This window comes from Lucilia cuprina, chromosome 5 (genome assembly GCF_022045245.1).
Source record: "Lucilia cuprina isolate Lc7/37 chromosome 5, ASM2204524v1, whole genome shotgun sequence".
Classification (NCBI taxonomy): domain Eukaryota; kingdom Metazoa; phylum Arthropoda; class Insecta; order Diptera; family Calliphoridae; genus Lucilia; species Lucilia cuprina.
Window position 1 is genome coordinate 57587412 of NC_060953.1, and position 11263 is coordinate 57598674.

Here is an 11263-nt window from a genome sequence, read left to right on the forward strand (position 1 = left end):
ATTACATTGAACGGACAACCACTTAATGCTGCCAAACACAATATGAATGACTTCCTGTAGAGTACTTAAACGTATGTAGAATTGATTATTTCAACAGCAAAAACAAAAAACGGAAAATCATGTTCCTGTAAGTCCAATTGCAGTTAATGCTATTGTAGGAATATTCAAATACTGAATACAACAGGCAACAAAACATGCATTGGTAGTTGCAGCATGTGGCGAGCTGACTTTACAAAGCTGTTGGCAGGCTGTTCCCCTCCCATTTTTTTGTTTCTTTTATTCGGAAAAGTCATATAATGTTCAATGTCTTTTTATTACTGTTGGTATTTTCGCTAAAGCTTTTGGCTTTTATTTCGGTCTGGGGTGAACCGAACAGTTGAATGAATTAAATGTTAGACAGCTAGTCAGCCAATCGACCGACCGATCAACTAACCAAACAAACAGTCAGCTTAACAGCATTTTAAACTGCAACAACATTAAAATCAAGCGGCTTTTTACGTGAGTTGCCAAACAAACAACAACTGTCATTTGTCAAAAAACAATTGGGAGAAAAAAAATTAATTTCAGAAACAAAGATTTCGAATCGTAAACCAACAGGATTTTTTTCTGCCATGTTTGATTGGTAAAAATGATTGTAAATGTTCGTTGTACTTTGGTGTTTTTGCTTTTTTGTTGTTATTGCTGTTACATTAATGAGCAGAAAAATGTTTTCATACATGATTACACTTTTGATAGGAAAATTTACGAAAAAGTGAGAAATAGTTTTTGATGTTTTTTTATAAAAATAATTAAAATTTTTAATTTTTAATTTTTTTATTGGTTTTTAAATTGTGTAAAATTTAAAATTTTGTAATAACCCATAAGCATAATGATATACATACGTATTACTTCTTTAAGATCTTTGTGCCTGTAGATTAGTCTATAAACTTGTCTATAGTCGAGCCAATAATCGAGTAATTAGTCTACTCTGTAATCTAGTCAATAGTCTAGTCTGCAGTCTAGTCTTTAGTCTATAACCTAGTCTCGTCTATAACCTAGTAAATAGTCTAGTTTAGTCTAGTTTATAGTGTATAGTCTATAAAGTATAGTCTATAGTCTAGTCTTTAGCCTAGTCTATAGTCTAATCTTTACTTTAGTCTATAGTTTAGTCTATTGTCTAGTCAAAATTCTAGTCTATAACTTACTCTATAGTTTAGTCAATAGTTTAGTCTATAGTCTATAGTCTAGTCTATAGTCTAGTCTATAGACTAGACTATAGTCTAGACTATAGTCTAGTCTATAGTCTAGTCTATAGTCTAGTCTATAGTCTAGTCTATAGTCTAGTCTATAGTCTAGTCTATAGTCTAGTCTACTATCTATCTATCTATCATATATATATATATACATCTATCTATCTATCTATCTATCTATCTATCTATCTATCTATCTATCTATCTATCTATCTATCTATCTATCTATCTATCTATCTATCTATCTATCTATCTATCTATCTATCTATCTATCTATCTATCTATCTATCTATCTATCTATCTATCTATCTATCTATCTATCTATCTATCTATCTAACTAACTATCTATCTATCTATCTATCTATCTATCTATCTATCTATCTATCTATCTATCTATCTATCTATCTATCTATCTATCGATCTATCTATCTTTTTTTAATGGTCCATAATAAATACCATAACCTATATGGACCATAAAATAATTTTTCACGTATAATTTTAAATTCTTCAGAGAAAAGTAATTACATTGAACGGACAACCACTTAATGCTGCCAAACACAATATGAATGACTTCCTGTAGAGTACTTAAACGTATGTAGAATTGATTATTTCAACAGCAAAAACAAAAAACGGAAAATCATGTTCCTGTAAGTCCAATTGCAGTTAATGCTATTGTAGGAATATTCAAATACTGAATACAACAGGCAACAAAACATGCATTGGTAGTTGCAGCATGTGGCGAGCTGACTTTACAAAGCTGTTGGCAGGCTGTTCCCCTCCCATTTTTTTGTTTCTTTTATTCGGAAAAGTCATATAATGTTCAATGTCTTTTTATTACTGTTGGTATTTTCGCTAAAGCTTTTGGCTTTTATTTCGGTCTGGGGTGAACCGAACAGTTGAATGAATTAAATGTTAGACAGCTAGTCAGCCAATCGACCGACCGATCAACTAACCAAACAAACAGTCAGCTTAACAGCATTTTAAACTGCAACAACATTAAAATCAAGCGGCTTTTTACGTGAGTTGCCAAACAAACAACAACTGTCATTTGTCAAAAAACAATTGGGAGAAAAAAATTAATTTCAGAAACAAAGATTTCGAATCGTAAACCAACAGGATTTTTTTCTGCCATGTTTGATTGGTAAAAATGATTGTAAATGTTCGTTGTACTTTGGTGTTTTTGCTTTTTTGTTGTTATTGCTGTTACATTAATGAGCAGAAAAATGTTTTCATACATGATTACACTTTTGATAGGAAAATTTACGAAAAAGTGAGAAATAGTTTTTGATGTTTTTTTATAAAAATAATTAAAATTTTTAATTTTTAATTTTTTTATTGGTTTTTAAATTGTGTAAAATTTAAAATTTTGTAATAACCCATAAGCATAATGATATACATACGTATTACTTCTTTAAGATCTTTGTGCCTGTAGATTAGTCTATAAACTTGTCTATAGTCGAGCCAATAATCGAGTAATTAGTCTACTCTGTAATCTAGTCAATAGTCTAGTCTGCAGTCTAGTCTTTAGTCTATAACCTAGTCTCGTCTATAACCTAGTAAATAGTCTAGTTTAGTCTAGTTTATAGTGTATAGTCTATAAAGTATAGTCTATAGTCTAGTCTTTAGCCTAGTCTATAGTCTAATCTTTACTTTAGTCTATAGTTTAGTCTATTGTCTAGTCAAAATTCTAGTCTATAACTTACTCTATAGTTTAGTCAATAGTTTAGTCTATAGTCTATAGTCTAGTCTATAGTCTAGTCTATAGACTAGACTATAGTCTAGACTATAGTCTAGTCTATAGTCTAGTCTATAGTCTAGTCTATAGTCTAGTCTATAGTCTAGTCTATAGTCTAGTCTATAGTCTAGTCTATAGTCTAGTCTATAGTCTAGTCTATAGTCTAGTCTATAGTCTAGTCTATAGTCTAGTCTATAGTCTAGTCTATAGTCTAGTCTATAGTCTAGTCTATAGTCTAGTCTATAGCCTATAGACTAGACTATAGACTAGACTATAGACTAGACTATATAGTCTATAGTCTAGTCTATAGTCTAGTCTATAGTCTAATCTATAGTCTAGTCTATAGTCTAGTCTATAGTCTAGTCTATAGTCTAGTCTATAGTCTAGTCTATAGTCTAGTCTATAGTCTAGTCTATAGTCTAGTCTATAGTCTAGTCTATAGTCTAGTCTATAGTCTAATCTATTGTCTAGTCTATAATCTAATCTATAGTCTAATCTATAGTCTAGTCTATAGTATAGTCTATAGTATAGTCTGTAGTATTGTCTATAGTATAGTCTATAATATAGTCTATAGAGTAGTCTATAGTATAGTCTATAGTATAGTCTATAGTACAGTCTATAGTATAGTCTATAGTATAGTCAGTCTATGTATAGTCTATAGTATAGTCTATAGTATAGTCTATAGAAGAGTCTATAGACGAGTCTATAGTATAATCTATAGTATAGTCTATAATCTATAGTCTATATATAGACTAGACTATATAGTCTAGACTAGACTATATAGTCTAGACTAGACTATATAGTCTATAGTCTAGTCTATAGTCTAGTCTATAGTCTAGTCTATAGTCTAGTCTATAGTCTAGTCTATAGTCTAGTCTATAGTCTAGTCTATAGTCTAGTCTATAGTCTAGTCTATAGTCTAGTCTATAGTCTAATCTATAGTCTAGTCTATAGTCTAGTCTATAGTCTAGTCTATAGTCTAGTCTATAGTCTAATCTATTGTCTAGTCTATAATCTAATCTATAGTCTAATCTATAGTCTAGTCTATAGTATAGTCTATAGTATAGTCTGTAGTATTGTCTATAGTATAGTCTATAATATAGTCTATAGAGTAGTCTATAGTATAGTCTATAGTATAGTCAGTCTATGTATAGTCTATAGTATAGTCTATAGAAGAGTCTATAGACGAGTCTATAGTATAATCTATAGTATAGTCTATAATCTATAGTCTAGTCTATAGTATAGTCTATATTCTTGTCTATAGTATAGTCCATAATCTAGTCTATAGTATAGTCTAGAGTCTAGTCTTTAGTCTAGTCTATAGTCTATTCTTTAATCTAGTCTATTTTGCAAAAACCTAAATCTGACATATTTTAAGAATATATTCTGAAGGTGTTACCTTCCGATATGCATACACATGTCCGGTTGATAGGCAGATCTTACAAATTTCCATTTACTTTTTGCTAATGAAAATTTAATTACAATTTATTATTTTTAATTTTTTAACTAGAAAAATTCATCACAAAAAAGAGATACATTTTGTACAATGTATTCAACAATATTAATCCAATAATAAAGAAAAATGTGATTGTTTTGTATTTATTAAAATATTAGATACAGTTCATGTAATATTATACGATTTAAATTGGAATCGTGACTTTTCAAGGCATTTGTTAAAATACACATACATATATAGATAATTGAGAATTGTTTATGATCTCATATGTTTGATTTCAGCATAGTCATCAACAGCTTTGAAATCTTCAAGAAAATTTATGAAAAAAAGTAAATATAAAATAAACCACATGTGGTTCTCATAACTAATAAAAAAATTAAATTTAAAAATATTTTAAACAGAAAACACATTAACTATTTATAATTGAATTAATTTTTTCTCTAGATTTATAATGAATCATTAATATAAACCAATAAAGTTCTAAGATATTTACTAAAACAGTTTTAAAATACTAACTATTGCCACAGAAATTTTTATAAATTTTTAACTGCTGCTTTAAAAAACGTTTTTATTTAATTTATAGAAATTTAGTTTGAGTCGCAGTTTTTGCTGCTGAAATATAAAAGAAAAATATTTAAATATATTTCTATTATAGTTTTATGTTTTTTATATTGAATTATTTAATTTTTTAGTGGTTGATTAATAATGGCTTTATTATCAAGAGATCTAAAATAAAACAAAATTAGCATATTAATTACAAAACATTTATTTGTTTGTTTAGTTTTAGTTTTAGATTTGTTTTTTTTTTTATTTTCTTCAACAACTCAAACCTTTTTCATGTAAATTTCGTTTTTAAACAAAAATAAATTTTTTAAATCAGTTGGTTTGTTTATACGCCTACATAATTTAATATTGCTTAGGTTTCTATTAGGTTTGGGTGGTTTATATTTAATGCTACAGATTAATTGATATTAAAAAATAGTTTAATTTGGAAAATGGAAAGTTTTGGAAAATAAAGTGATTAAAACAGAGAAAAAAACTTTAAAAAAGTTAATTTGAGATTTAAGCTCAAGATCACGTTTTTTTTATTCTAAAATTTTGTCACCTATAAATGACTTAGTCATCACTGCTTAGTTATAGTGTTCATAGCTTTATTTTTATATAGTTTATAGTCCCCACAAGTTAATTTATTGATTTTTTTCATTTTTTATACCCTACACCACTTTAGTGGCTAGGGTATATTGGGTTTCTGCTGATATTTGTAATGTATAATAATATTGGAACTAAACCTATCTTAAAGTATACCTATCGGCTAAGAATGATTTTCTGAGTCGATTTAATTAAGTCCGTCTGTCTGTCCGTCCGTCCATATAAACTATGTAAACAAACTACAGGTCGTAATTTTGAAGATACTGAAATTTGGTACAGGATCTTATATTGTCCCAGTAGCAAAGCCTATTGAAAATGATTAAGATCGGTTCAGTATTTCACCTAGCCCCCATACAACTGAACCCCCAAATAAGGCTTGAAAGCCTTGTAATCGAATTACAGGACGCAATCTTCTACGGTACCGAATACTAAACCTGTTAAAAATGGTTAACATCGGTCCATTATTTCACCTAGCCCCCATACAACTGAACCTGCCAAATAGGGCTTTAAGGTAATAATTATGTTTAATATACTCGTAACTCGACAAAATGCTGGAAAACCAATTTCTCTACTACTTAGTCTTGATAAACCTCATCATTCGATCCTAGCCGCTATAAAAAGATCCCTTCAAAATTTGACTCAAATATCCACATTTTTATTAAACAATAAATGGCTCAGATTATATCTGAGGCAAGGTACAATTCAACTTAAATGCTTAATAATGAAAACTAAATCACATTTGGCTTTTTATAACAAGGGTAGGGTATTATATGGTCAACCTCGTCCTTTAATATTTTATTTTTGTTTCTTTTTTTCTGTTTAATTTATAAATTAATATCTTGATTTAAAACGTAGACACAAAAATAAAGCAGGCATAATAAATTTTAACGCAAAATTTAAAAAATTTTAAATATTATTTAAGAGTTCAAAAGCCAACAAAATTAAAATTAATTTTTTACTAACTTCGATGACACACTTCAATACTTAAGAAATAAAAAACTATGAAATTTTAATTAATTAAGTGGATTTGTTAAAAATATTATTAATAATAAGAATATTGAAGGACGGTGTATAAAAAATATCATGCACATGGGAATAAAAAGTTCGAACCGTTTAAATACTAATGTAAAATTGTTTACTCGGGATACAGTAAAGTGACGAATGCCACTTTCTTGCTAACTCAGTTTATAGTAAAGTGGCGACTGTCTTTGCTCGCAATTACGAAGTGTACACTCGTGATGAATGACCAAAAGCACTTAAATATGGTACAAAAAGCTGTTTAGAATTTAGTGGAAAATAAAAATTGTCTCCATATTTAGGTGTGTTAACAGTGACATTCTGAAGTACAACGGACAATAACAATTTGGAAGTGTCCTCTCACTTGTTTACCTAGGGTACAGTAAACTGACGATTCTTTTCGCTCTCAATATATACAAATTAGAATTAATCATGTGGTTACACATTCATAGCCAGCAAAAAAAGAACTTCCAAAGAAGCGAAAAAGAAGTAGTAGAATTTACTCCATGGAAGTACTGAAAAAGAGTTGAAGAAGTGATGATTTTAACACAGGCTTGTCATGAGAGGGATGTTCTTTTTATTTAATTCCAAATTCACTATAAAAAATTCAGTAATTGCTACTTTTGATGTAGTGATAAATGTTGTTCTTTTAGAAGTACTTCGCTTTATTTTTGCTGGGTGTAAATATTTTTCTTATTCATGTGCATTGACTCTTTGTCGAACTACTGTATGTGTGCTTGTCTGAACTTTATAGACTGCTAAACGGCTGGGCCGATGTTTCTGTAGTGTTCACAGTTTTTTCATGTACATGTGAAAGGAACTATGGTCGAACTTTTGACATCAAAATAAGAAAGTAATAAAATATTAAAGTGTTCAACATCCATTTTAATATCAGAGAAAATATGGATTCATGTATCTGGGAAACTATTAGATCTTGAATCCTCAAGAACTCTGAATTGGAGGACATTCAATAGGATCTTGGCCCTTTCCAAATGTATTAAATACAAAAATTTTTATATCTGAGAAAAGTGTATTTATATTGGTAGGTAGTAAAGCACACTGGATATAGATAGTTTTATATAAAAAGAAAATTTATTTAAAAATTTCTATAAATTGTTTTCTAAATTTTTTCTAAAAAGATAATTTATTGAAAACTTTCTGTACAAAGAAAATTTATTGCTATAAAAACAAAAAAAAAAATCTACAAAAAGTAAATTTCTCGAGAATTTTTAAATTCATTGACAATTTTCTACTAAAAGAAAATTTACCAAAAAATTTCTTTGAGAAAAAAATGCTTAAAAAATTCTCTATAAAAAGAAAATTAATTGAAAATTCGCTATAAAAAGAAAATTAATTGAAAATTCTCTATAAAAAGAAAATTTATTGAAAAATTTCTATAAAAAAAAGATTTATTTAAAATTTTCTATAAAAAGAAAATTTATTGAACATTTTCTATAAAAAGAAAATTTATTGAAAATTTTCTATAAAAAGAAAATTTTTTGAACATTTTCTATAAAATAAAAATTTATTGAAAATTTTCTATAAAAAGAAAATTTATTGAAAATTTTCTATAAAAAGAAAATTTATTGAAATTTTCTATAAAAAGAAAATTTATTGAAAATTTTCTATAAAAAGAAAATTTATTGAAAATTTTCTTTAAAAATAAAATTTATTGAAAATTTTCTATAAAAATAAAATTTATTGAAAATTTTTTATAAAAAGAAAATTTATTGAAAACTTTCCATAAAAAGAAAATTTATTGAAAATTTTCTATAAAAAGAAAATTTATTAAAAATTTTCTATAAAAAGAAAATTTATTGAAAATTTTCTATAAAAAGGAAATGTATTGAAAATTTTCTATAAAAAGAAATTGTGTTAAAAATTTTCTATAAAAAGAAAATGTATTGAAAATTTTCTATAAAAGGAAAATTTATTGAAAATTTTCTTTAAAAGGAAAATTTATTGAAAATTTTCTTTAAAAGGAAAATTTATTGCAAATTTTCTATTGTAACAAAATTGAAAATATTTTATAAAACAAACATTTATCAAAAATTTTCTAATAAAAGTAAGTTTATCAAAAATTTTCTATAAAAGGAAAAAAAATTTTAATAATTTTTTCAAAAACGTCCTGTAAACAAAATATATTTGTATACAAAAAAATTTTCAAAAATGTTCCATTAGAAATAATGTTCTTTCTCAGTATTTTTCTGTAAAACTTTCCTCTTTGAAAAACATCTTTAAAATATTTTTGGAATTTTATAACTTTTCCATTATAATTATTGTGTCATTCCCTATTATAAATATTTTACAAAAATTCTCACTTATAATAATGTGTATTTTTCTTAACAATTACGGTTTAAAACTAACTATCAGAACTTATTAAACAATTAAGGATAAATACAGAGAGTTATACAAATAATAAAACTACAAACATATGTACTATTTAGATATAAGAGAATAAAAACATGTGTGTTCAATTAAAATTTCAAAACAATTACAAATGAAATGTTTGCAAACATTTTATTCACATAAACAATTCAAACACTTTTATAAATAAATTAAGACTTTAAAGAAAAAACTGTAAATAATTGACAACTTCCATAAAGGGTTGTTATTGTAAATGAAAAATATGTAATGATTAACAGTACTTAATAAAAGTATGTTAACGGCAAATAAACAAAATTCAAATAAATTAATTTTTTTATATTAAATTTATAAAAAAGTTGAAACATAATTGCTTTAAATTAGAAAGTTATGTGTAATTATTTTATAGTGTAACATAACTTTTTTTAAACACTGTTCTTTGCTTTTAAAAAACTTTGTTCATGTTACAATCAGTCCGTCTGCTACTTTGCTACAATGTATTAATAATCTGCTTGAAATGTCATTGAAGCTTAAAAAATATTTAATTGATATTGAATGAATTCCAGATAAATAAATTAATCTTTACACACACATAAAAACACACTCATACATAAGGACATATGTACATCTGTAAATGAAAGAACAAATATTTTACAACAAAATGAACATTCATATCTATTGCAAAATAAATGTATGTTACAAGTTTAACTATGAACTGTATGTAGTAAATGACTTTTACATCCGTTTCCTGTGTATCAAGTATTTTCATTTGTTAGTTGTATTTTGTTTTAAAAAAAAGTTATAAATTTGTATTTATTGTAAAGTTCATGAGAATGTGATGACTTTTTGTAGGATATAAATATAGAACGAGTTCATCAAGGGAATTAACAATTACAATATAAATGTGTTCAATAAAAATTTAGTTTAATTTATAATTAATTAAATAATCGATAATATTTACATACAATAATTCATCGTCTTAATTGAAAATTTTCCATAAAATGAACATTTTATTAAAAAATAATTAAAAGCAAAAGAAAATAAATCGGTCAAAATTTTAAATATTTAGTTTTCATTGAATTTTCTTTTTATAGAAAATTTTCCATACATTTTTTGTAAAATATCTTTTTTTTGGACAATTTCTTATAATTTGATTTTCTTTATTCCATCAAATTTCTTTTTATAGAAAAATTTTCTATAAATTTTCTTCTTAACATAAACAGACAGAAGGATAGACATAACTTAATCGCCGAATATGATGCAGAGCCGATTAGTATACATTAAAATGGGACCATTAACTCTATGCGTTACAAACACTAATACAAATTCAAAATACCAACACCACAAAAGTAAAGTGGAGTAAAAATTTGAAAAGAAAATTAAAACTAAAAGCTATATATATTTTTTGCATTTTTGAACATATACTAGTTTAAGCAAGTAAAACTGGTGAAAATATAAAAATGTATAAGAATTAACAATTAAGCATAAATTATAACGTATTAAACTTTTTTCTAAATAAACTTTAAATATAAATGCAGTTTGGTTTACTATAGATTACTTATATAAACAAATGAAGCTTTAGTTATATCTAGCAGTTTGTTCGTTCAAATCAACATTCTAGTCTGTTCAATACATATAGATGTAATTTTCAAAAAGAAAATTCCTTTAAAACTCTGTCATGAAAGATGTAACAAACATATTGCAACAGGCAACAACTGTATCTACAAATAAGCTAGAATTTTTTATTTTGCTTATATTTTGTCTGTTTTTCGTCTATTTATTTTTCTTTTTTAAATAAAATACATTTGAAATGCTTGTTTGCTTTATGCTGCACTTAAATACACAAAAAGTTGCTTTGAATTTGATGACAAAAAACATAAAAGAAGTCAAAACATGTTTGAAACTTCAGTTGGTACATATTAACATTAGTTTGAATAGACTATAGACTAGACTATAGAATTGACTATGGACAAGACTATAGCCTAGACAGTAGACTATAGACTAGACTATATACCAGACTATAGACTAGACTATGGACTAAACTATAGACTAGACTATAGACAAGACTACAGGCTAGACTATAGACTAGACTATAGACAAGACTACAGGCTAGACTATAGACTAGACTATAGACAAGACTACAGGCTAGACTATAGACTAGACTATAGTCAAGACTATAGACTAGACTATAGACTAGACTATAGTCATGACTATAGACTAGACTATAGACTAGACTATAGACTAGACTATAGACTAGACTATAGACTAGACTATAGACTAGACTATAGACTAGACTATAGACTAGACTATAGA